At 37.0% G+C, this 21,505-nt stretch overlaps 4 non-coding genes and 23 pseudogenes across 4 annotated transcripts; all 27 read left to right on the forward strand.

Annotated features, from left to right (window-relative positions):
• The first annotated feature begins 466 nt into the window (after positions 1–466).
• Positions 467–585, forward strand: LOC145648805 (5S ribosomal RNA). The gene has a single exon (XR_014116503.1). It is a non-coding gene; the product is annotated as a 5S ribosomal RNA (ribosomal RNA).
• Positions 586–1,690: 1,105 nt separating this feature from the next.
• On the forward strand, positions 1,691–1,809 carry LOC145647403 (5S ribosomal RNA; annotated as a pseudogene).
• Positions 1,810–2,599: 790 nt separating this feature from the next.
• On the forward strand, positions 2,600–2,718 carry LOC145648683 (5S ribosomal RNA; annotated as a pseudogene).
• A 352-nt stretch (positions 2,719–3,070) lies between these two features.
• Positions 3,071–3,189, forward strand: LOC145649149 (5S ribosomal RNA; annotated as a pseudogene).
• Positions 3,190–3,980: 791 nt separating this feature from the next.
• LOC145643962 (5S ribosomal RNA) lies at positions 3,981–4,099 on the forward strand (annotated as a pseudogene).
• A 666-nt stretch (positions 4,100–4,765) lies between these two features.
• On the forward strand, positions 4,766–4,884 carry LOC145647453 (5S ribosomal RNA; annotated as a pseudogene).
• Positions 4,885–5,989: 1,105 nt separating this feature from the next.
• Positions 5,990–6,108, forward strand: LOC145650902 (5S ribosomal RNA). The gene has a single exon (XR_014116749.1). It is a non-coding gene; the product is annotated as a 5S ribosomal RNA (ribosomal RNA).
• A 352-nt stretch (positions 6,109–6,460) lies between these two features.
• Positions 6,461–6,579, forward strand: LOC145649492 (5S ribosomal RNA; annotated as a pseudogene).
• Positions 6,580–7,369: 790 nt separating this feature from the next.
• LOC145644732 (5S ribosomal RNA) lies at positions 7,370–7,488 on the forward strand (annotated as a pseudogene).
• Positions 7,489–7,840: 352 nt separating this feature from the next.
• LOC145644733 (5S ribosomal RNA) lies at positions 7,841–7,959 on the forward strand (annotated as a pseudogene).
• An 887-nt stretch (positions 7,960–8,846) lies between these two features.
• LOC145647580 (5S ribosomal RNA) lies at positions 8,847–8,965 on the forward strand (annotated as a pseudogene).
• A 790-nt stretch (positions 8,966–9,755) lies between these two features.
• On the forward strand, positions 9,756–9,874 carry LOC145650899 (5S ribosomal RNA; annotated as a pseudogene).
• Positions 9,875–10,883: 1,009 nt separating this feature from the next.
• On the forward strand, positions 10,884–11,002 carry LOC145649580 (5S ribosomal RNA; annotated as a pseudogene).
• Positions 11,003–11,887: 885 nt separating this feature from the next.
• Positions 11,888–12,006, forward strand: LOC145646915 (5S ribosomal RNA; annotated as a pseudogene).
• Positions 12,007–12,673: 667 nt separating this feature from the next.
• LOC145650913 (5S ribosomal RNA) lies at positions 12,674–12,792 on the forward strand. Its single transcript, XR_014116750.1, has one exon. It is a non-coding gene; the product is annotated as a 5S ribosomal RNA (ribosomal RNA).
• A 352-nt stretch (positions 12,793–13,144) lies between these two features.
• On the forward strand, positions 13,145–13,263 carry LOC145644734 (5S ribosomal RNA; annotated as a pseudogene).
• A 352-nt stretch (positions 13,264–13,615) lies between these two features.
• LOC145644735 (5S ribosomal RNA) lies at positions 13,616–13,734 on the forward strand (annotated as a pseudogene).
• Positions 13,735–14,621: 887 nt separating this feature from the next.
• On the forward strand, positions 14,622–14,740 carry LOC145646916 (5S ribosomal RNA; annotated as a pseudogene).
• Positions 14,741–15,092: 352 nt separating this feature from the next.
• Positions 15,093–15,211, forward strand: LOC145649995 (5S ribosomal RNA; annotated as a pseudogene).
• Positions 15,212–16,222: 1,011 nt separating this feature from the next.
• LOC145650433 (5S ribosomal RNA) lies at positions 16,223–16,341 on the forward strand (annotated as a pseudogene).
• A 666-nt stretch (positions 16,342–17,007) lies between these two features.
• Positions 17,008–17,126, forward strand: LOC145650924 (5S ribosomal RNA). Its single transcript, XR_014116751.1, has one exon. It is a non-coding gene; the product is annotated as a 5S ribosomal RNA (ribosomal RNA).
• Positions 17,127–17,478: 352 nt separating this feature from the next.
• LOC145649494 (5S ribosomal RNA) lies at positions 17,479–17,597 on the forward strand (annotated as a pseudogene).
• Positions 17,598–18,387: 790 nt separating this feature from the next.
• LOC145644737 (5S ribosomal RNA) lies at positions 18,388–18,506 on the forward strand (annotated as a pseudogene).
• Positions 18,507–18,858: 352 nt separating this feature from the next.
• On the forward strand, positions 18,859–18,977 carry LOC145644738 (5S ribosomal RNA; annotated as a pseudogene).
• Positions 18,978–19,643: 666 nt separating this feature from the next.
• On the forward strand, positions 19,644–19,762 carry LOC145647581 (5S ribosomal RNA; annotated as a pseudogene).
• Positions 19,763–20,552: 790 nt separating this feature from the next.
• LOC145644739 (5S ribosomal RNA) lies at positions 20,553–20,671 on the forward strand (annotated as a pseudogene).
• A 352-nt stretch (positions 20,672–21,023) lies between these two features.
• LOC145644740 (5S ribosomal RNA) lies at positions 21,024–21,142 on the forward strand (annotated as a pseudogene).
• Positions 21,143–21,505: the final 363 nt, after the last annotated feature.

The following is a 21,505-nucleotide window of genomic DNA, read 5'->3' on the forward strand; positions in this document are numbered from 1 at the left end:
ACTACGAGATGCTGTAAGCTTCTCTTGAATCACTTTAATTTACTCTCAAGATGACATGCTAGGATGTGAAATGCAGTGATTAATTAAAAAAACTATCTGTTAGCACCTGGGAATAGCAGATGCTGTAAGTTTTTGTTGCATCACTTTACTTTAATCTGCAACTGACAAGCTTGTATGTGAAGTGTACAGATTAAATAGAAATATTTTAGTACCAGGGAATAGCAGGTGCTGTAAGATTGTATTGCATCCCTTTAATTTATGTTCAAGCTATCATGTTCAAATTTGAAGTGCAGTGAATAATTAGTGCCTCCGTATACCAGCTCCGTATTGTAAGCTTTTATTGCATCATTTAATTACATTCAAGATAACATTCTAGAATGTCAAGTGCAGGGATTAATAAAAAAAATTGTCAGATTGGTCTTTGATCATATTTGCTATGATTAGGCAATTTGAGTAAGTGTTTAAGGCTTACGGCCACACCAGCTTGAGAACGCCCAATCTCATCTGAACTTGGAAGCTAAGCAAGTTTGGGCCTGAATAGTACTGAGGTGGGACCCTACCTAGGAATACCAGGTGCTGTAAGCTTTTCTTGCATCACTTTAATTTACTTTCAAGCTGACATGCTCAAATGTGAAGTGCAGTGATTAATAAAAAAAACTATCTGTTAGCACCTGGGAATAGCAGATGCTGTAAGTTTTTTTTGCATCACTTTCATTTACTCTCCAACTCACATGCCTGAATGTGAAGTGCAGTGATTCCTCAAACATCTATCTGTTAGCACCTTGGACTACGAGATGCTGTAAGCTTCTCTTGCATCCCTTTAATTTACTTTCAAGATGACATGCTAGGATGTGAAGTGCAGTGATTAATTAAAAAAACTATCTGTTAGCACCTGGGAATAGCAAATGCTGTAAGTTTTTGTTGCATCACTTTACTTTAATCTGCAACTGACAAGCTTGTATGTGAAGTGTACAGATTAAATAGAAATATTTTAGTACCAGGGAATAGCAGGTGCTGTAAGATTGTATTGCATCCCTTTAATTTATGTTCAAGCTATCATGTTCAAATTTGAAGTGCAGTGAATAATTAACTCAAACTATCTGTTAGCACCTGGGAATAGCAGATGCTGTAAGTTTTTTTTGCATCACTTTCATTTACTCTCCAACTCACATGCCTGAATGTGAAGTGCAGTGATTCCTCAAAAATCTATCTGTTAGCACCTTGGACTACGAGATGCTGTAAGCTTCTCTTGCATCACTTTAATTTACTTTCAAGATGACATGCTAGGATGTGAAGTGCAGTGATTAATTAAAAAAACTATCTGTTAGCATCTGGGAATAGCAGATGCTGTAAGTTTTTGTTGCATCACTTTACTTTAATCTGCAACTGACAAGCTTGTATGTGAAGTGTACAGATTAAATAGAAATATTTTAGTACCAGGGAATAGCAGGTGCTGTAAGATTGTTTGCATCCCTTTAATTTATGTTCAAGCTATCATGTTCAAATTTGAAGTGCAGTGAATAATTAGTGCCTCCGTATACCAGCTCCGTATTGTAAGCTTTTATTGCATCATTTAATTACATTCAAGATAACATTCTAGAATGTCAAGTGCAGGGATTAATAAAAAAAATTGTCAGATTGGTCTTTGATCATATTTGCTATGATTAGGCAATTTGAGTAAGTGTTTAAGGCTTACGGCCACACCAGCTTGAGAACGCCCAATCTCATCTGACCTTGGAAGGTAAGCAAGTTTGGGCCTGGATAGTACTGAGGTGGGACCCTACCTAGGAATACCAGGTGCTGTAAGCTTTTCTTGCATCACTTTAATTTACTTTCAAGCTGACATGCTCAAATGTGAAGTGCAGTGATTAATAAAAAAAACTATCTGTTAGCACCTGGGAATAGCAGATGCTGTAAGTTTTTTTTGCATCACTTTCATTTACTCTCCAACTCACATGCCTGAATGTGAAGTGCAGTGATTCATCAAAAACTATCTGTTAGCACCTTGGACTACGAGATGCTGTAAGCTTCTCTTGAATCACTTTAATTTACTGTCAAGATGACATGCTAGGATGTGAAATGCAGTGATTAATTAAAAAAACTATCTGTTAGCACCTGGGAATAGCAGATGCTGTAAGTTTTTGTTGCATCACTTTACTTTAATCTGCAACTGACAAGCTTGTATGTGAAGTGTACAGATTAAATAGAAATATTTTAGTACCAGGGAATAGCAAGTGCTGTAAGATTGTATTGCATCCCTTTAATTTATGTTCAAGCTATCATGTTCAAATTTGAAGTGCAGTGAATAATTAACTCAAACTATCTGTTAGCACCTGGGAATAGCAGATGCTGTACGTTTTTTTTGCATCACTTTCATTTACTCTCCAACTCACATGCCTGAATGTGAAGTGCAGTGATTCATCAAAAAACTGTCTGTTAGTGCCTCCGTATACCAGATGTTGTAAGCTTTTATTGCATCATTTAATTTACATTCAAGATAACATTCTAGAATGTCAAGTGCAGGGATTAATAAAAAAAATTGTCAGATTGGTCTTTGATCATATTTGCTATGATTAGGCAATTTGAGTAAGTGTTTAAGGCTTACGTCCACACCAGCTTGAGAACGCCCAATCTCATCTGACCTTGGAAGCTAAGCAAGTTTGGGCCTGGATAGTACTGAGGTGGGACCCTACCTAGGAATACCAGGTGCTGTAAGCTTTTCTTGCATCACTTTAATTTACTTTCAAGCTGACATGCTCAAATGTGAAGTGCAGTGATTAATAAAAAAAACTATCTGTTAGCACCTGGGAATAGCAGATGCTGTAAGTTTTTTTTGCATCACTTTCATTTACTCTCCAACTCACATGCCTGAATGTGAAGTGCAGTGATTCATCAAAAAACTGTCTGTTAGTGCCTCCGTATACCAGATGTTGTAAGCTTTTATTGCATCATTTAATTTACATTCAAGATACCATTCTAGAATGTCAAGTGCAGGGATTAATAAAAAAAATTGTCAGATTGGTCTTTGATCATATTTGCTATGATTAGGAAATTTGAGTAAGTGTTTAAAGCTTACGGCCACGCCAGCTTGAGAACGCCCAATCTCATCTGACCTTGAAAGCTAAGCAAGTTTGGGCCTGGATAGTACTGAGGTGGGACCCTACCTAGGAATACCAGGTGCTGTAAGCTTTTATTGCATCACTTTAATTTACTTTCAAGCTGACATGCTCAAATGTGAATTGCAGTGATTAATAAAAAAAACTATCTGTTAGCACCTTGGAATAGCAGATGCTGTAAGTTTTTTTTGCATCACTTTCATTTACTCTCCAACTCACGTGCCTGAATGTGAAGTGCAGTGATTCATCAAAAACTATCTGTTAGCACCTTGGACTACGAGATGCTGTAAGCTTCTCTCGCATCAATTTAATTTACTGTCAAGATGACATGCTAGGATGTGAAATGCAGTGATTAATTAAAAAAACTATCTGTTAGCACCTGGGAATAGCAGATGCTGTAAGTTTTTGTTGCATCACTTTACTTTAATCTGCAACTGACAAGCTTGTATGTGAAGTGTACAGATTAAATAGAAATATTTTAGTACCAGGGAATAGCAGGTGCTGTAAGATTGTATTGCATCCCTTTAATTTATGTTCAAGCTATCATGTTCAAATTTGAAGTGCAGTGAATAATTAACTTAAACTATCTGTTAGCACCTGGGAATAGCAGATGCTGTACGTTTTTTTTTGCATCACTTTCATTTACTCTCCAACTCACATGCCTGAATGTGAAGTGCAGTGATTCATCAAAAAACTGTCTGTTAGTGCCTCCGTATACCAGATGTTGTAAGCTTTTATTGCATCATTTAATTTACATTCAAGATAACATTCTAGAATGTCAAGTGCAGGGATTAATAAAAAAAATTGTCAGATTGGTCTTTGATCATATTTGCTATGATTAGGCAATTTGCGTAAGCGTATAAGGCTTACGGCCACCCCATCTTGAGAACGCCCAATCTCATCTGACCTTGGAAACTAACCAAGTTTGGGCCTGGATAGTACTGAGGTGGGACCCTACCTAGGAATACCAGGTGCTGTAAGCTTTTCTTGCATCACTTTAATTTACTTTCAAGCTGACATGCTCAAATGTGAAGTGCAGTGATTAATAAAAAAAACTATCTGTTAGCACCTGGGAATAGCAGATGCTGTAAGTTTTTTTTGCATCACTTTCATTTACTCTCCAACTCACATGCCTGAATGTGAAGTGCAGTGATTCATCAAAAAACTATCTGTTAGCACCTTGGACTACGAGATGCTGTAAGCTTCTCTTGCATCACTTTAATTTACTGTCAAGATGACATGCTAAGATGTGAAATGCAGTGATTAATTAAAAAAACTATCTGTTAGCACCTGGGAATAGCAGATGTTGTAAGTTTTTGTTGCATCACTTTACTTTAATCTGCAACTGACAAGCTTGTATGTGAAGTGTACAGATTAAATAGAAATATTTTAGTACCAGGGAATAGCAGGTGCTGTAAGATTGTTTGCATCCCTTTAATTTATGTTCAAGCTATCATGTTCAAATTTGAAGTGCAGTGAATAATTAGTGCCTCCGTATACCAGCTCCGTATTGTAAGCTTTTATTGCATCATTTAATTACATTCAAGATAACATTCTAGAATGTCAAGTGCAGGGATTAATAAAAAAAATTGTCAGATTGGTCTTTGATCATATTTGCTATGATTAGGCAATTTGAGTAAGCGTATAAGGCTTACGGCCACACCAGCTTGAGAACGCCCAATCTCATCTGACCTTGGAAGCTAAGCAAGTTTGGGCCTGGATAGTACTGAGGTTGGACCCTACCTAGGAATACCAGGTGCTGTAAGCTTTTCTTGCATCACTTTAGTTTACTTTCAAGCTGACATGCTCAAATGTGAAGTGCAGTGATTAATAAAAAAAACTATCTGTTAGCACCTGGGAATAGCCGATGCTGTAAGTTTTTTTTGCATCACTTTCATTTACTCTCCAACTCACATGCCTGAATGTGAAGTGCAGTAAATCATCAAAAAACTGTCTGTTAGCACCTTGGACTACGAGATGCTGTAAGCTTCTCTTGCATCACTTTAATTTACTTTCAAGATGACATGCTAGGATGTGAAGTGCAGTGATTAATTAAAAAAACTATCTGTTAGCACCTGGGAATAGCAGATGCTGTAAGTTTTTGTTGCATCACTTTACTTTAATCTGCAACTGACAAGCTTGTATGTGAAGTGTACAGATTAAATAGAAATATTTTAGTACCAGGGAATAGCAGGTGCTGTAAGATTGTTTGCATCCCTTTAATTTATTTTCAAGCTATCATGTTCAAATTTGAAGTGCAGTGAATAATTAACTCAAACTATCTGTTAGCACCTGGGAATAGCAGATGCTGTAAGTTTTTTTTGCATCACTTTCATTTACTCTCCAACTCACATGCCTGAATGTGAAGTGCAGTGATTCCTCAAAAATCTATCTGTTAGCACCTTGGACTACGAGATGCTGTAAGCTTCTCTTGCATCACTTTAATTTACTGTCAAGATGACATGCTAGGATGTGAAATGCAGTGATTAATTAAAAAAACTATCTGTTAGCACCTGGGAATAGCAGATGCTGTAAGTTTTTGTTGCATCACTTTACTTTAATCTGCAACTGACAAGCTTGTATGTGAAGTGTACAGATTAAATAGAAATATTTCAGTACCAGGGAATAGCAGGTGCTGTAAGATTGTATTGCATCCCTTTAATTTATGTTCAAGCTATCATGTTCAAATTTGAAGTGCAGTGAATAATTAGTGCCTCCGTATACCAGCTCCGTATTGTAAGCTTTTATTGCATCATTTAATTACATTCAAGATAACATTCTAGAATGTCAAGTGCAGGGATTAATAAAAAAAATTGTCAGATTGGTCTTTGATCATATTTGCTATGATTAGGCAATTTGAGTAAGCGTATAAGGCTTACGGCCACACCAGCTTGAGAACGCCCAATCTCATCTGACCTTGGAAGCTAAGCAAGTTTGGGCCTGGATAGTACTGAGGTGGGACCCTACCTAGGAATACCAGGTGCTGTAAGCTTTTCTTGCATCACTTTAATTTACTTTCAAGCTGACATGCTCAAATGTGAAGTGCAGTGATTAATAAAAAAAACTATCTGTTAGCACCTGGGAATAGCCGATGCTGTAAGTTTTTTTTGCATCACTTTCATTTACTCTCCAACTCACATGCCTGAATGTGAAGTGCAGTGATTCATCAAAAAACTGTCTGTTAGTGCCTCCGTATACCAGATGTTGTAAGCTTTTATTGCATCATTTAATTTACATTCAAGATAACATTCTAGAATGTCAATTGCAGGGATTAATAAAAAAAATTGTCAGATTGGTCTTTGATCATATTTGCTATGATTAGGCAATTTGAGTAAGTGTTTAAGGCTTACGGCCATACCAGCTTGAGAATGCCCAATCTCATCTGACCTTGGAAGCTAAGCAAGTTTGGGCCTGGATAGTACTGAGGTGGGACCCTACCTATGTATACCAGGTGCTGTAAGCTTTTCTTGCATCACTTTAATTTACTTTCAAGCTGACATGCTCAAATGTGAAGTGCAATGATTAATAAAAAAAACTATCTGTTAGCACCTGGGAATAGCCGACGCTGTAAGTTTTTTTTGCATCACTTTCATTTACTCTCCAACTCACATGCCTGAATGTGAAGTGCAGTGATTCATCAAAAACTATCTGTTAGCACCTTGGACTACGAGATGCTGTAAGCTTCTCTTGAATCACTTTAATTTACTGTCAAGATGACATGCTAGGATGTGAAATGCAGTGATTAATTAAAAAAACTATCTGTTAGCACCTGGGAATAGCAGATGCTGTAAGTTTTTGTTGCATCACTTTACTTTAATCTGCAACTGACAAGCTTGTATGTGAAGTGTATAGATTAAGTAGAAATATTTTAGTACCAGGGAATAGCAGGTGCTGTAAGATTGTATTGCATCCCTTTAATTTATGTTCAAGCTATCATGTTCAAATTTGAAGTGCAGTGAATAATTAACTCAAACTATCTGTTAGCACCTGGGAATAGCAGATGCTGTAAGTTTTTTTTGCATCACTTTCATTTACTCTCCAACTCACATGCCTGAATGTGAAGTGCAGTGATTCATCAAAAAACTGTCTGTTAGTGCCTCCGTATACCAGATGTTGTAAGCTTTTATTGCATCATTTAATTTACATTCAAGATAACATTCTAGAATGTCAAGTGCAGGGATTAATAAAAAAAATTGTCAGATTGGTCTTTGATCATATTTGCTATGATTAGGCAATTTGCGTAAGCGTATAAGGCTTACGGCCACACCATCTTGAGAACGCCCAATCTCATCTGACCTTGGAAACTAACCAAGTTTGGGCCTGGATAGTACTGAGGTGGGACCCTACCTATGTATACCAGGTGCTGTAAGCTTTTCTTGCATCACTTTAATTTACTTTCAAGCTGACATGCTCAAATGTGAAGTGCAATGATTAATAAAAAAAACTACCTGTTAGCACCTGGGAATAGCAGATGCTGTAAGTTTTTTTTGCATCACTTTCATTTACTCTCCAACTCACATGCCTGAATGTGAAGTGCAGTGATTCATCAAAAAACTGTCTGTTAGTGCCTCCGTATACCAGATGTTGTAAGCTTTTATTGCATCATTTAATTTACATTCAAGATAACATTCTAGAATGTCAAGTGCAGGGATTAATAAAAAAAATTGTCAGATTGGTCTTTGATCATATTTGCTATGATTAGGCAATTTGCGTAAGCGTATAAGGCTTACGGCCACACCATCTTGAGAACGCCCAATCTCATCTGACCTTGGAAACTAACCAAGTTTGGGCCTGGATAGTACTGAGGTGGGACCCTACCTATGTATACCAGGTGCTGTAAGCTTTTCTTGCATCACTTTAATTTACTTTCAAGCTGACATGCTCAAATGTGAAGTGCAATGATTAATAAAAAAAACTACCTGTTAGCACCTGGGAATAGCAGATGCTGTAAGTTTTTTTTGCATCACTTTCATTTACTCTCCAACTCACATGCCTGAATGTGAAGTGCAGTGATTCATCAAAAAACTGTCTGTTAGCACCTTGGACTACGAGATGCTGTAAGCTTCTCTTGCATCACTTTAATTTACTGTCAAGATGACATGCTCAAATGTGAAGTGCAGTGATTAATAAAAAAAACTATCTGTTAGCACCTGGGAATAGCCGACTCTGTAAGTTTTTTTTGCATCACTTTCATTTACTCTCCAACTCACATGCCTGAATGTGAAGTGCAGTGATTCATCAAAAATCTATCTGTTAGCACCTTGGACTACGAGATGCTGTAAGCTTCTCTTGCATCACTTTAATTTACTTTCAAGATGACATGCTAGGATGTGAAGTGCAGTGATTAATTAAAAAAACTATCTGTTAGCACCTGGGAATAGCAGATGCTGTAAGTTTTTGTTGCATCACTTTACTTTAATCTGCAACTGACAAGCTTGTATGTGAAGTGTACAGATTAAATAGAAATATTTTAGTACCAGGGAATAGCAGGTGCTGTAAGATTGTTTGCATCCCTTTAATTTATGTTCAAGCTATCATGTTCAAATTTGAAGTGCAGTGAATAATTAGTGCCTCCGTATACCAGCTCCGTATTGTAAGCTTTTATTGCATCATTTAATTACATTCAAGATAACATTCTAGAATGTCAAGTGCAGGGATTAATAAAAAAAATTGTCAGATTGGTCTTTGATCATATTTGCTATGATTAGGCAATTTGAGTAAGTGTTTAAGGCTTACGGCCACACCATCTTGAGAACGCCCAATCTCATCTGACCTTGGAAGCTAAGCAAGTTTGGGCCTGAATAGTACTGAGGTGGGACCCTACCTAGGAATACCAGGTGCTGTAAGCTTTTCTTGCATCACTTTAATTTACTTTCAAGCTGACATGCTCAAATGTGAAGTGCAGTGATTAATAAAAAAAACTATCTGTTAGCACCTGGGAATAGCAGATGCTGTAAGTTTTTTTTGCATCACTTTCATTTACTCTCCAACTCACATGCCTGAATGTGAAGTGCAGTGATTCCTCAAAAATCTATCTGTTAGCACCTTGGACTACGAGATGCTGTAAGCTTCTCTTGCATCACTTTAATTTACTTTCAAGATGACATGCTAGGATGTGAAGTGCAGTGATTAATTAAAAAAACTATCTGTTAGCATCTGGGAATAGCAGATGCTGTAAGTTTTTGTTGCATCACTTTACTTTAATCTGCAACTGACAAGCTTGTATGTGAAGTGTACAGATTAAATAGAAATATTTTAGTACCAGGGAATAGCAGGTGCTGTAAGATTGTTTGCATCCCTTTAATTTATGTTCAAGCTATCATGTTCAAATTTGAAGTGCAGTGAATAATTAACTCAAACTATCTGTTAGCACCTGGGAATAGCAGATGCTGTACGTTTTTTTTGCATCACTTTCATTTACTCTCCAACTCACATGCCTGAATGTGAAGTGCAGTGATTCATCAAAAAACTGTCTGTTAGTGCCTCCGTATACCAGATGTTGTAAGCTTTTATTGCATCATTTAATTTACATTCAAGATACCATTCTAGAATGTCAAGTGCAGGGATTAATAAAAAAAATTGTCAGATTGGTCTTTAATCATATTTGCTATGATTAGGAAATTTGAGTAAGTGTTTAAATCTTACGGCCGCACCAGCTTGAGCACGCCCAATCTCATCTGACCTTGGAAGCTAAGCAAGTTTGGGTCTGGATAGTACTGAGGTGGGACCCTATCTAGGAATACCAGGTGCTGTAAGCTTTTATTGCATCACTTTAATTTACTTTCAAGCTGACATGCTCAAATGTGAAGTGCAGTGATTAATAAAAAAAACTATCTGTTAGCACCTGGGAATAGCAGATGCTGTAAGTTTTTTTTGCATCACTTTCATTTACTCTCCAACTCACATGCCTGAATGTGAAGTGCAGTTATTCATCAAAAAAATATCTGTTAGCACCATGGACTACGAGATGCTGTAAGCTTCTCTTGCATCACTTTAATTTACTGTCAAGATGACATGCTAGGATGTGAAGTGCAGTGATTAATTAAAAAAACTATCTGTTAGCACCTGGGAATAGCAGATGCTGTAAGTTTTTGTTGCATCACTTTAATTTAATCTGCAACTGACAAGCTTGTATGTGAAGTGTACAGATTAAATAGAAATATTTTAGTACCAGGGAATAGCAGGTGCTGTAAGATTGTATTGCATCCCTTTAATTTATTTTCAAGCTATCATGTTCAAATTTGAAGTGCAGTGAATAATTAACTCAAACTATCTGTTAGCACCTGGGAATAGCAGATGCTGTAAGTTTTTGTTGCATCACTTTACTTTAATCTGCAACTGACAAGCTTATATGTGAAGTGTACAGATTAAATAGAAACATTTTAGTACCAGGGAATAGCAGGTGCTGTAAGATTGTATTGCATCCCTTTAATTTATGTTCAAGCTATCATGTTCAAATTTGAAGTGCAGTGAATAATTAACTTAAACTATCTGTTAGCACCTGGGAATAGCAGATGCTGTAAGTTTTTTTTGCATCACTTTCATTTACTCTCCAACTCACATGCCTGAATGTGAAGTGCAGTGATTCATCAAAAAACTGTCTGTTAGTGCCTCCGTATACCAGATGTTGTAAGCTTTTATTGCATCATTTAATTTACATTCAAGATAACATTCTAGAATGTCAAGTGCAGGGATTAATAAAAAAAATTTTCAGATTGGTCTTTGATCATATTTGCTATGATTAGGCAATTTGAGTAAGCGTATAAAGCTTACGGCCACACCAGCTTGAGAACGCCCAATCTCATCTGACCTTGGAAGCTAAGCAAGTTTGGGGCTGGATAGTACTAAGGTGGGACCCTACCTAGGAATACCAGGTGCTGTAAGCTTTTCTTGCATCACTTTAATTTACTTTCAAGCTGACATGCTCAAATGTGAAGTGCAGTGATTAATAAAAAAAACTATCTGTTAGCACCTGGGAATAGCAGATGCTGTAAGTTTTTGTTGCATCACTTTACTTTAATCTGCAACTGACAAGCTTGTATGTGAAGTGTACAGATTAAATAGAAATATTTTAGTACCAGGGAATAGCAGGTGCTGTAAGATTGTATTGCATCCCTTTAATTTATGTTCAAGCTATCATGTTCAAATTTGAAGTGCAGTGAATAATTAACTCAAACTATCTGTTAGCACCTGGGAATAGCAGATGCTGTAAGTTTTTTTTGCATCACTTTCATTTACTCTCCAACTCACATGCCTGAATGTGAAGTGCAGTGATTCATCAAAAAACTATATGTTAGCACATTGGACTACGAGATGCTGTAAGCTTCTCTTGCATCACTTTAATTAACTGTCAAGATGACATGCTAGGATGTGAAGTGCAGTGATTAATTAAAAAAACTATGTGTTAGCACCTGGGAATAGCAAATGCTGTAAGTTTTTGTTGCATCACTTTACTTTAATCTGCAACTGACAAGCTTCTATGTGAAGTGTACAGATTAAATAGAAATATTTTAGTACCAGGGAATAGCAGGTGCTGTAAGATTGTATTGCATCCCTTTAATTTATGTTCAAGCTATCATGTTCAAATTTGAAGTGCAGTGAATAATTAGTGCCTCAGTATACCAGCTCCGTATTGTAAGCTTTTATTGCATCATTTAATTACATTCAAGATAACATTCTAGAATGTCAAGTGCAGGGATTAATAAAAAAAATTGTCAGATTGGTCTTTGATCATATTTGCTATGATTAGGCAATTTGAGTAAGTGTTTAAGGCTTACGGCCACACCAGCTTGAGAACGCCCAATCTCATCTGACCTTGGAAGCTAAGCAAGTTTGGGCCTGAATAGTACTGAGGTGGGACCCTACCTAGGAATACCAGGTGCTGTAAGCTTTTCTTGCATCACTTTAATTTACTTTCAAGCTGACATGCTCAAATGTGAAGTGCAGTGATTAATAAAAAAAACTATCTGTTAGCACCTGGGAATAGCAGATGCTGTAAGTTTTTTTTGCATCACTTTCATTTACTCTCCAACTCACATGCCTGAATGTGAAGTGCAGTGATTCCTCAAAAATCTATCTGTTAGCACCTTGGACTACGAGATGCTGTAAGCTTCTCTTGCATCACTTTAATTTACTGTCAAGATGACATGCTAGGATGTGAAATGCAGTGATTAATTAAAAAAACTATCTGTTAGCACCTGGGAATAGCAGATGCTGTAAGTTTTTGTTGCATCACTTTACTTTAATCTGCAACTGACAAGCTTGTATGTGAAGTGTACAGATTAAATAGAAATATTTCAGTACCAGGGAATAGCAGGTGCTGTAAGATTGTATTGCATCCCTTTAATTTATGTTCAAGCTATCATGTTCAAATTTGAAGTGCAGTGAATAATTAGTGCCTCCGTATACCAGCTCCGTATTGTAAGCTTTTATTGCATCATTTAATTACATTCAAGATAACATTCTAGAATGTCAAGTGCAGGGATTAATAAAAAAAATTGTCAGATTGGTCTTTGATCATATTTGCTATGATTAGGCAATTTGAGTAAGCGTATAAGGCTTACGGCCACACCAGCTTGAGAACGCCCAATCTCATCTGACCTTGGAAGCTAAGCAAGTTTGGGCCTGGATAGTACTGAGGTGGGACCCTACCTAGGAATACCAGGTGCTGTAAGCTTTTCTTGCATCACTTTAATTTACTTTCAAGCTGACATGCTCAAATGTGAAGTGCAGTGATTAATAAAAAAAACTATCTGTTAGCACCTGGGAATAGCCGATGCTGTAAGTTTTTTTTGCATCACTTTCATTTACTCTCCAACTCACATGCCTGAATGTGAAGTGCAGTGATTCATCAAAAAACTGTCTGTTAGTGCCTCCGTATACCAGATGTTGTAAGCTTTTATTGCATCATTTAATTTACATTCAAGATAACATTCTAGAATGTCAAGTGCAGGGATTAATAAAAAAAATTGTCAGATTGGTCTTTGATCATATTTGCTATGATTAGGCAATTTGCGTAAGCGTATAAGGCTTACGGCCACACCATCTTGAGAACGCCCAATCTCATCTGACCTTGGAAACTAACCAAGTTTGGGCCTGGATAGTACTGAGGTGGGACCCTACCTATGTATACCAGGTGCTGTAAGCTTTTCTTGCATCACTTTAATTTACTTTCAAGCTGACATGCTCAAATGTGAAGTGCAATGATTAATAAAAAAAACTACCTGTTAGCACCTGGGAATAGCAGATGCTGTAAGTTTTTTTTGCATCACTTTCATTTACTCTCCAACTCACATGCCTGAATGTGAAGTGCAGTGATTCATCAAAAAACTGTCTGTTAGTGCCTCCGTATACCAGATGTTGTAAGCTTTTATTGCATCATTTAATTTACATTCAAGATAACATTCTAGAATGTCAAGTGCAGGGATTAATAAAAAAAATTGTCAGATTGGTCTTTGATCATATTTGCTATGATTAGGCAATTTGCGTAAGCGTATAAGGCTTACGGCCACACCATCTTGAGAACGCCCAATCTCATCTGACCTTGGAAACTAACCAAGTTTGGGCCTGGATAGTACTGAGGTGGGACCCTACCTATGTATACCAGGTGCTGTAAGCTTTTCTTGCATCACTTTAATTTACTTTCAAGCTGACATGCTCAAATGTGAAGTGCAATGATTAATAAAAAAAACTACCTGTTAGCACCTGGGAATAGCAGATGCTGTAAGTTTTTTTTGCATCACTTTCATTTACTCTCCAACTCACATGCCTGAATGTGAAGTGCAGTGATTCATCAAAAAACTGTCTGTTAGCACCTTGGACTACGAGATGCTGTAAGCTTCTCTTGCATCACTTTAATTTACTGTCAAGATGACATGCTCAAATGTGAAGTGCAGTGATTAATAAAAAAAACTATCTGTTAGCACCTGGGAATAGCCGACTCTGTAAGTTTTTTTTGCATCACTTTCATTTACTCTCCAACTCACATGCCTGAATGTGAAGTGCAGTGATTCATCAAAAATCTATCTGTTAGCACCTTGGACTACGAGATGCTGTAAGCTTCTCTTGCATCACTTTAATTTACTTTCAAGATGACATGCTAGGATGTGAAGTGCAGTGATTAATTAAAAAAACTATCTGTTAGCACCTGGGAATAGCAGATGCTGTAAGTTTTTGTTGCATCACTTTACTTTAATCTGCAACTGACAAGCTTGTATGTGAAGTGTACAGATTAAATAGAAATATTTTAGTACCAGGGAATAGCAGGTGCTGTAAGATTGTTTGCATCCCTTTAATTTATGTTCAAGCTATCATGTTCAAATTTGAAGTGCAGTGAATAATTAGTGCCTCCGTATACCAGCTCCGTATTGTAAGCTTTTATTGCATCATTTAATTACATTCAAGATAACATTCTAGAATGTCAAGTGCAGGGATTAATAAAAAAAATTGTCAGATTGGTCTTTGATCATATTTGCTATGATTAGGCAATTTGAGTAAGTGTTTAAGGCTTACGGCCACACCAGCTTGAGAACGCCCAATCTCATCTGACCTTGGAAGCTAAGCAAGTTTGGGCCTGAATAGTACTGAGGTGGGACCCTACCTAGGAATACCAGGTGCTGTAAGCTTTTCTTGCATCACTTTAATTTACTTTCAAGCTGACATGCTCAAATGTGAAGTGCAGTGATTAATAAAAAAAACTATCTCTTAGCACCTGGGAATAGCAGATGCTGTAAGTTTTTTTTGCATCACTTTCATTTACTCTCCAACTCACATGCCTGAATGTGAAGTGCAGTGATTCATCAAAAAACTGTCTGTTAGTGCCTCCGTATACCAGATGTTGTAAGCTTTTATTGCATCAATTAATTTACATTCAAGATAACATTCTAGAATGTCAATTGCAGGGATTAATAAAAAAAATTGTCAGATTGGTCTTTGATCATATTTGCTATGATTAGGCAATTTGCGTAAGTGTTTAAGGCTTGCGGCCATACCAGCTTGAGAATGCCCAATCTCATCTGACCTTGGAAGCTAAGCAAGTTTGGGCCTGGATAGTACTGAGGTGGGACCCTACCTATGTATACCAGGTGCTGTAAGCTTTTCTTGCATCACTTTAATTTACTTTCAAGCTGACATGCTCAAATGTGAAGTGCAATGATTAATAAAAAAAACTATCTGTTAGCACCTGGGAATAGCAGATGCTGTAAGTTTTTTTTGCATCACTTTCATTTACTCTCCAACTCACATGCCTGAATGTGAAGTGCAGTAAATCATCAAAAAACTGTCTGTTAGCACCTTGGACTACGAGATGCTGTAAGCTTCTCTTGCATCACTTTAATTTACTGTCAAGATGACATGCTCAAATGTGAAGTGCAGTGATTAATAAAAAAAACTATCTGTTAGCACCTGGGAATAGCCGACGCTGTAAGTTTTTTTTGCATCACTTTCATTTACTCTCCAACTCACATGCCTGAATGTGAAGTGCAGTGATTCATCAAAAACTATCTGTTAGCACCTTGGACTACGAGATGCTGTAAGCTTCTCTTGAATCACTTTAATTTACTGTCAAGATGACATGCTAGGATGTGAAATGCAGTGATTAATTAAAAAAACTATCTGTTAGCACCTGGGAATAGCAGATGCTGTAAGTTTTTGTTGCATCACTTTACTTTAATCTGCAACTGACAAGCTTGTATGTGAAGTGTATAGATTAAATAGAAATATTTTAGTACCAGGGAATAGCAGGTGCTGTAAGATTGTATTGCATCCCTTTAATTTATGTTCAAGCTATCATGTTCAAATTTGAAGTGCAGTGAATAATTAACTCAAACTATCTGTTAGCACCTGGGAATAGCAGATGCTGTAAGTTTTTTTTGCATCACTTTCATTTACTCTCCAACTCACATGCCTGAATGTGAAGTGCAGTGATTCATCAAAAAACTGTCTGTTAGTGCCTCCGTATACCAGATGTTGTAAGCTTTTATTGCATCATTTAATTTACATTCAAGATAACATTCTAGAATGTCAAGTGCAGGGATTAATAAAAAAAATTGTCAGATTGGTCTTTGATCATATTTGCTATGATTAGGCAATTTGCGTAAGCGTATAAGGCTTACGGCCACACCATCTTGAGAACGCCCAATCTCATCTGACCTTGGAAACTAACCAAGTTTGGGCCTGGATAGTACTGAGGTGGGACCCTACCTAGGAATACCAGGTGCTGTAAGCTTTTCTTGCATCACTTTAATTTACTTTCAAGCTGACATGCTCAAATGTGAAGTGCAGTGATTAATAAAAAAAACTATCTGTTAGCACCTGGGAATAGCAGATGCTGTAAGTTTTTTTTGCATCACTTTCATTTACTCTCCAACTCACATGCCTGAATGTGAAGTGCAGTGATTCATCAAAAAACTATCTGTTAGCACCTTGGACTACGAGATGCTGTAAGCTTCTCTTGCATCACTTTAATTTACTGTCAAGATGACATGCTAAGATGTGAAATGCAGTGATTAATTAAAAAAACTATCTGTTAGCACCTGGGAATAGCAGATGCTGTAAGTTTTTGTTGCATCACTTTACTTTAATCTGCAACTGACAAGCTTGTATGTGAAGTGTACAGATTAAATAGAAATATTTTAGTACCAGGGAATAGCAGGTGCTGTAAGATTGTTTGCATCCCTTTAATTTATGTTCAAGCTATCATGTTCAAATTTGAAGTGCAGTGAATAATTAGTGCCTCCGTATACCAGCTCCGTATTGTAAGCTTTTATTGCATCATTTAATTACATTCAAGATAACATTCTAGAATGTCAAGTGCAGGGATTAATAAAAAAAATTGTCAGATTGGTCTTTGATCATATTTGCTATGATTAGGCAATTTGAGTAAGCGTATAAGGCTTACGGCCACACCAGCTTGAGAACGCCCAATCTCATCTGACCTTGGAAGCTAAGCAAGTTTGGGCCTGGATAGTACTGAGGTGGGACCCTACCTAGGAATACCAGGTGCTGTAAGCTTTTCTTGCATCACTTTAGTTTACTTTCAAGCTGACATGCTCAAATGTGAAGTGCAGTGATTAATAAAAAAAACTATCTGTTAGCACCTGGGAATAGCCGATGCTGTAAGTTTTTTTTGCATCACTTTCATTTACTCTCCAACTCACATGCCTGAATGTGAAGTGCAGTGATTCATCAAAAAACTGTCTGTTAGTGCCTCCGTATACCAGATGTTGTAAGCTTTTATTGCATCATTTAATTTACATTCAAGATAACATTCTAGAATGTCAATTGCAGGGATTAATAAAAAAAATTGTCAGATTGGTCTTTGATCATATTTGCTATGATTAGGCAATTTGAGTAAGTGTTTAAGGCTTACGGCCATACCAGCTTGAGAATGCCCAATCTCATCTGACCTTGGAAGCTAAGCAAGTTTGGGCCTGGATAGTACTGAGGTGGGACCCTACCTATGTATACCAGGTGCTGTAAGCTTTTCTTGCATCACTTTAATTTACTTTCAAGCTGACATGCTCAAATGTGAAGTGCAATGATTAATAAAAAAAACTATCTGTTAGCACCTGGGAATAGCCGACGCTGTAAGTTTTTTTTGCATCACTTTCATTTACTCTCCAACTCACATGCCTGAATGTGAAGTGCAGTGATTCATCAAAAACTATCTGTTAGCACCTTGGACTACGAGATGCTGTAAGCTTCTCTTGAATCACTTTAATTTACTTTCAAGATGACATGCTAGGATGTGAAATGCAGTGATTAATTAAAAAAACTATCTGTTAGCACCTGGGAATAGCAGATGCTGTAAGTTTTTGTTGCATCACTTTACTTTAATCTGCAACTGACAAGCTTGTATGTGAAGTGTATAGATTAAGTAGAAATATTTTAGTACCAGGGAATAGCAGGTGCTGTAAGATTGTATTGCATCCCTTTAATTTATGTTCAAGCTATCATGTTCAAATTTGAAGTGCAGTGAATAATTAACTCAAACTATCTGTTAGCACCTGGGAATAGCAGATGCTGTAAGTTTTTTTTGCATCACTTTCATTTACTCTCCAACTCACATGCCTGAATGTGAAGTGCAGTGATTCATCAAAAAACTGTCTGTTAGTGCCTCCGTATACCAGATGTTGTAAGCTTTTATTGCATCATTTAATTTACATTCAAGATAACATTCTAGAATGTCAAGTGCAGGGATTAATAAAAAAAATTGTCAGATTGGTCTTTGATCATATTTGCTATGATTAGGCAATTTGCGTAAGCGTATAAGGCTTACGGCCACACCATCTTGAGAACGCCCAATCTCATCTGACCTTGGAAACTAACCAAGTTTGGGCCTGGATAGTACTGAGGTGGGACCCTACCTATGTATACCAGGTGCTGTAAGCTTTTCTTGCATCACTTTAATTTACTTTCAAGCTGACATGCTCAAATGTGAAGTGCAATGATTAATAAAAAAAACTACCTGTTAGCACCTGGGAATAGCAGATGCTGTAAGTTTTTTTTGCATCACTTTCATTTACTCTCCAACTCACATGCCTGAATGTGAAGTGCAGTGATTCATCAAAAAACTGTCTGTTAGTGCCTCCGTATACCAGATGTTGTAAGCTTTTATTGCATCATTTAATTTACATTCAAGATAACATTCTAGAATGTCAAGTGCAGGGATTAATAAAAAAAATTGTCAGATTGGTCTTTGATCATATTTGCTATGATTAGGCAATTTGCGTAAGCGTATAAGGCTTACGGCCACACCATCTTGAGAACGCCCAATCTCATCTGACCTTGGAAACTAACCAAGTTTGGGCCTGGATAGTACTGAGGTGGGACCCTACCTATGTATACCAGGTGCTGTAAGCTTTTCTTGCATCACTTTAATTTACTTTCAAGCTGACATGCTCAAATGTGAAGTGCAATGATTAATAAAAAAAACTACCTGTTAGCACCTGGGAATAGCAGATGCTGTAAGTTTTTTTTGCATCACTTTCATTTACTCTCCAACTCACATGCCTGAATGTGAAGTGCAGTGATTCATCAAAAAACTGTCTGTTAGCACCTTGGACTACGAGATGCTGTAAGCTTCTCTTGCATCACTTTAATTTACTTTCAAGATGACATGCTAGGATGTGAAGTGCAGTGATTAATTAAAAAAACTATCTGTTAGCACCTGGGAATAGCAGATGCTGTAAGTTTTTGTTGCATCACTTTACTTTAATCTGCAACTGACAAGCTTGTATGTGAAGTGTACAGATTAAATAGAAATATTTTAGTACCAGGGAATAGCAGGTGCTGTAAGATTGTTTGCATCCCTTTAATTTATGTTCAAGCTATCATGTTCAAATTTGAAGTGCAGTGAATAATTAGTGCCTCCGTATACCAGCTCCGTATTGTAAGCTTTTATTGCATCATTTAATTACATTCAAGATAACATTCTAGAATGTCAAGTGCAGGGATTAATAAAAAAAATTGTCAGATTGGTCTTTGATCATATTTGCTATGATTAGGCAATTTGAGTAAGTGTTTAAGGCTTACGGCCACACCATCTTGAGAACGCCCAATCTCATCTGACCTTGGAAGCTAAGCAAGTTTGGGCCTGAATAGTACTGAGGTGGGACCCTACCTAGGAATACCAGGTGCTGTAAGCTTTTCTTGCATCACTTTAATTTACTTTCAAGCTGACATGCTCAAATGTGAAGTGCAGTGATTAATAAAAAAAACTATCTGTTAGCACCTGGGAATAGCAGATGCTGTAAGTTTTTTTTGCATCACTTTCATTTACTCTCCAACTCACATGCCTGAATGTGAAGTGCAGTGATTCCTCAAAAATCTATCTGTTAGCACCTTGGACTACGAGATGCTGTAAGCTTCTCTTGCATCACTTTAATTTACTTTCAAGATGACATGCTAGGATGTGAAGTGCAGTGATTAATTAAAAAAACTATCTGTTAGCATCTGGGAATAGCAGATGCTGTAAGTTTTTGTTGCATCACTTTACTTTAATCTGCAACTGACAAGCTTGTATGTGAAGTGTACAGATTAAATAGAAATATTTTAGTACCAGGGAATAGCAGGTGCTGTAAGATTGTTTGCATCCCTTTAATTTATGTTCAAGCTATCATGTTCAAATTTGAAGTGCAGTGAATAATTAACTCAAACTATCTGTTAGCACCTGGGAATAGCAGATGATGTAAGTTTTTTTTGCATCACTTTCATTTACTCTCCAACTCACATGCCTGAATGTGAAGTGCAGTGATTCATCAAAAAACTGTCTGTTAGTGCCTCCGTATACCAGATGTTGTAAGCTTTTATTGCATCATTTAATTTACATTCAAGATAACATTCTAGAATGTCAATTGCAGGGATTAATAAAAAAAATTGTCAGATTGGTCTTTGATCATATTTGCTATGATTAGGCAATTTGAGTAAGCGTATAAGGCTTACGGCCACACCATCTTGAGAACGCCCAATCTCATCTGACCTTGGAAACTAACCAAGTTTGGGCCTGGATAGTACTGAGGTGGGACCCTACCTATGTATACCAGGTGCTGTAAGCTTTTCTTGCATCACTTTAATTTACTTTCAAGCTGACATGCTCAAATGTGAAGTGCAATGATTAATAAAAAAAACTACCTGTTAGCACCTGGGAATAGCAGATGCTGTAAGTTTTTTTTGCATCACTTTCATTTACTCTCCAACTCACATGCCTGAATGTGAAGTGCAGTGATTCATCAAAAAACTGTCTGTTAGTGCCTCCGTATACCAGATGTTGTAAGCTTTTATTGCATCATTTAATTTACATTCAAGATAACATTCTAGAATGTCAAGTGCAGGGATTAATAAAAAAAATTGTCAGATTGGTCTTTGATCATATTTGCTATGATTAGGCAATTTGCGTAAGCGTATAAGGCTTACGGCCACACCATCTTGAGAACGCCCAATCTCATCTGACCTTGGAAACTAACCAAGTTTGGGCCTGGATAGTACTGAGGTGGGACCCTACCTATGTATACCAGGTGCTGTAAGCTTTTCTTGCATCACTTTAATTTACTTTCAAGCTGACATGCTCAAATGTGAAGTGCAATGATTAATAAAAAAAACTACCTGTTAGCACCTGGGAATAGCAGATGCTGTAAGTTTTTTTTGCATCACTTTCATTTACTCTCCAACTCACATGCCTGAATGTGAAGTGCAGTGATTCATCAAAAAACTGTCTGTTAGCACCTTGGACTACGAGATGCTGTAAGCTTCTCTTGCATCACTTTAATTTACTGTCAAGATGACATGCTCAAATGTGAAGTGCAGTGATTAATAAAAAAAACTATCTGTTAGCACCTGGGAATAGCCGACTCTGTAAGTTTTTTTTGCATCACTTTCATTTACTCTCCAAC

This window comes from Electrophorus electricus, chromosome 13 (assembly GCF_041902795.1).
Source record: "Electrophorus electricus isolate QZ-2024a chromosome 13, ASM4190279v1, whole genome shotgun sequence".
Classification (NCBI taxonomy): Eukaryota; Metazoa; Chordata; class Actinopteri; order Gymnotiformes; family Gymnotidae; genus Electrophorus; species Electrophorus electricus.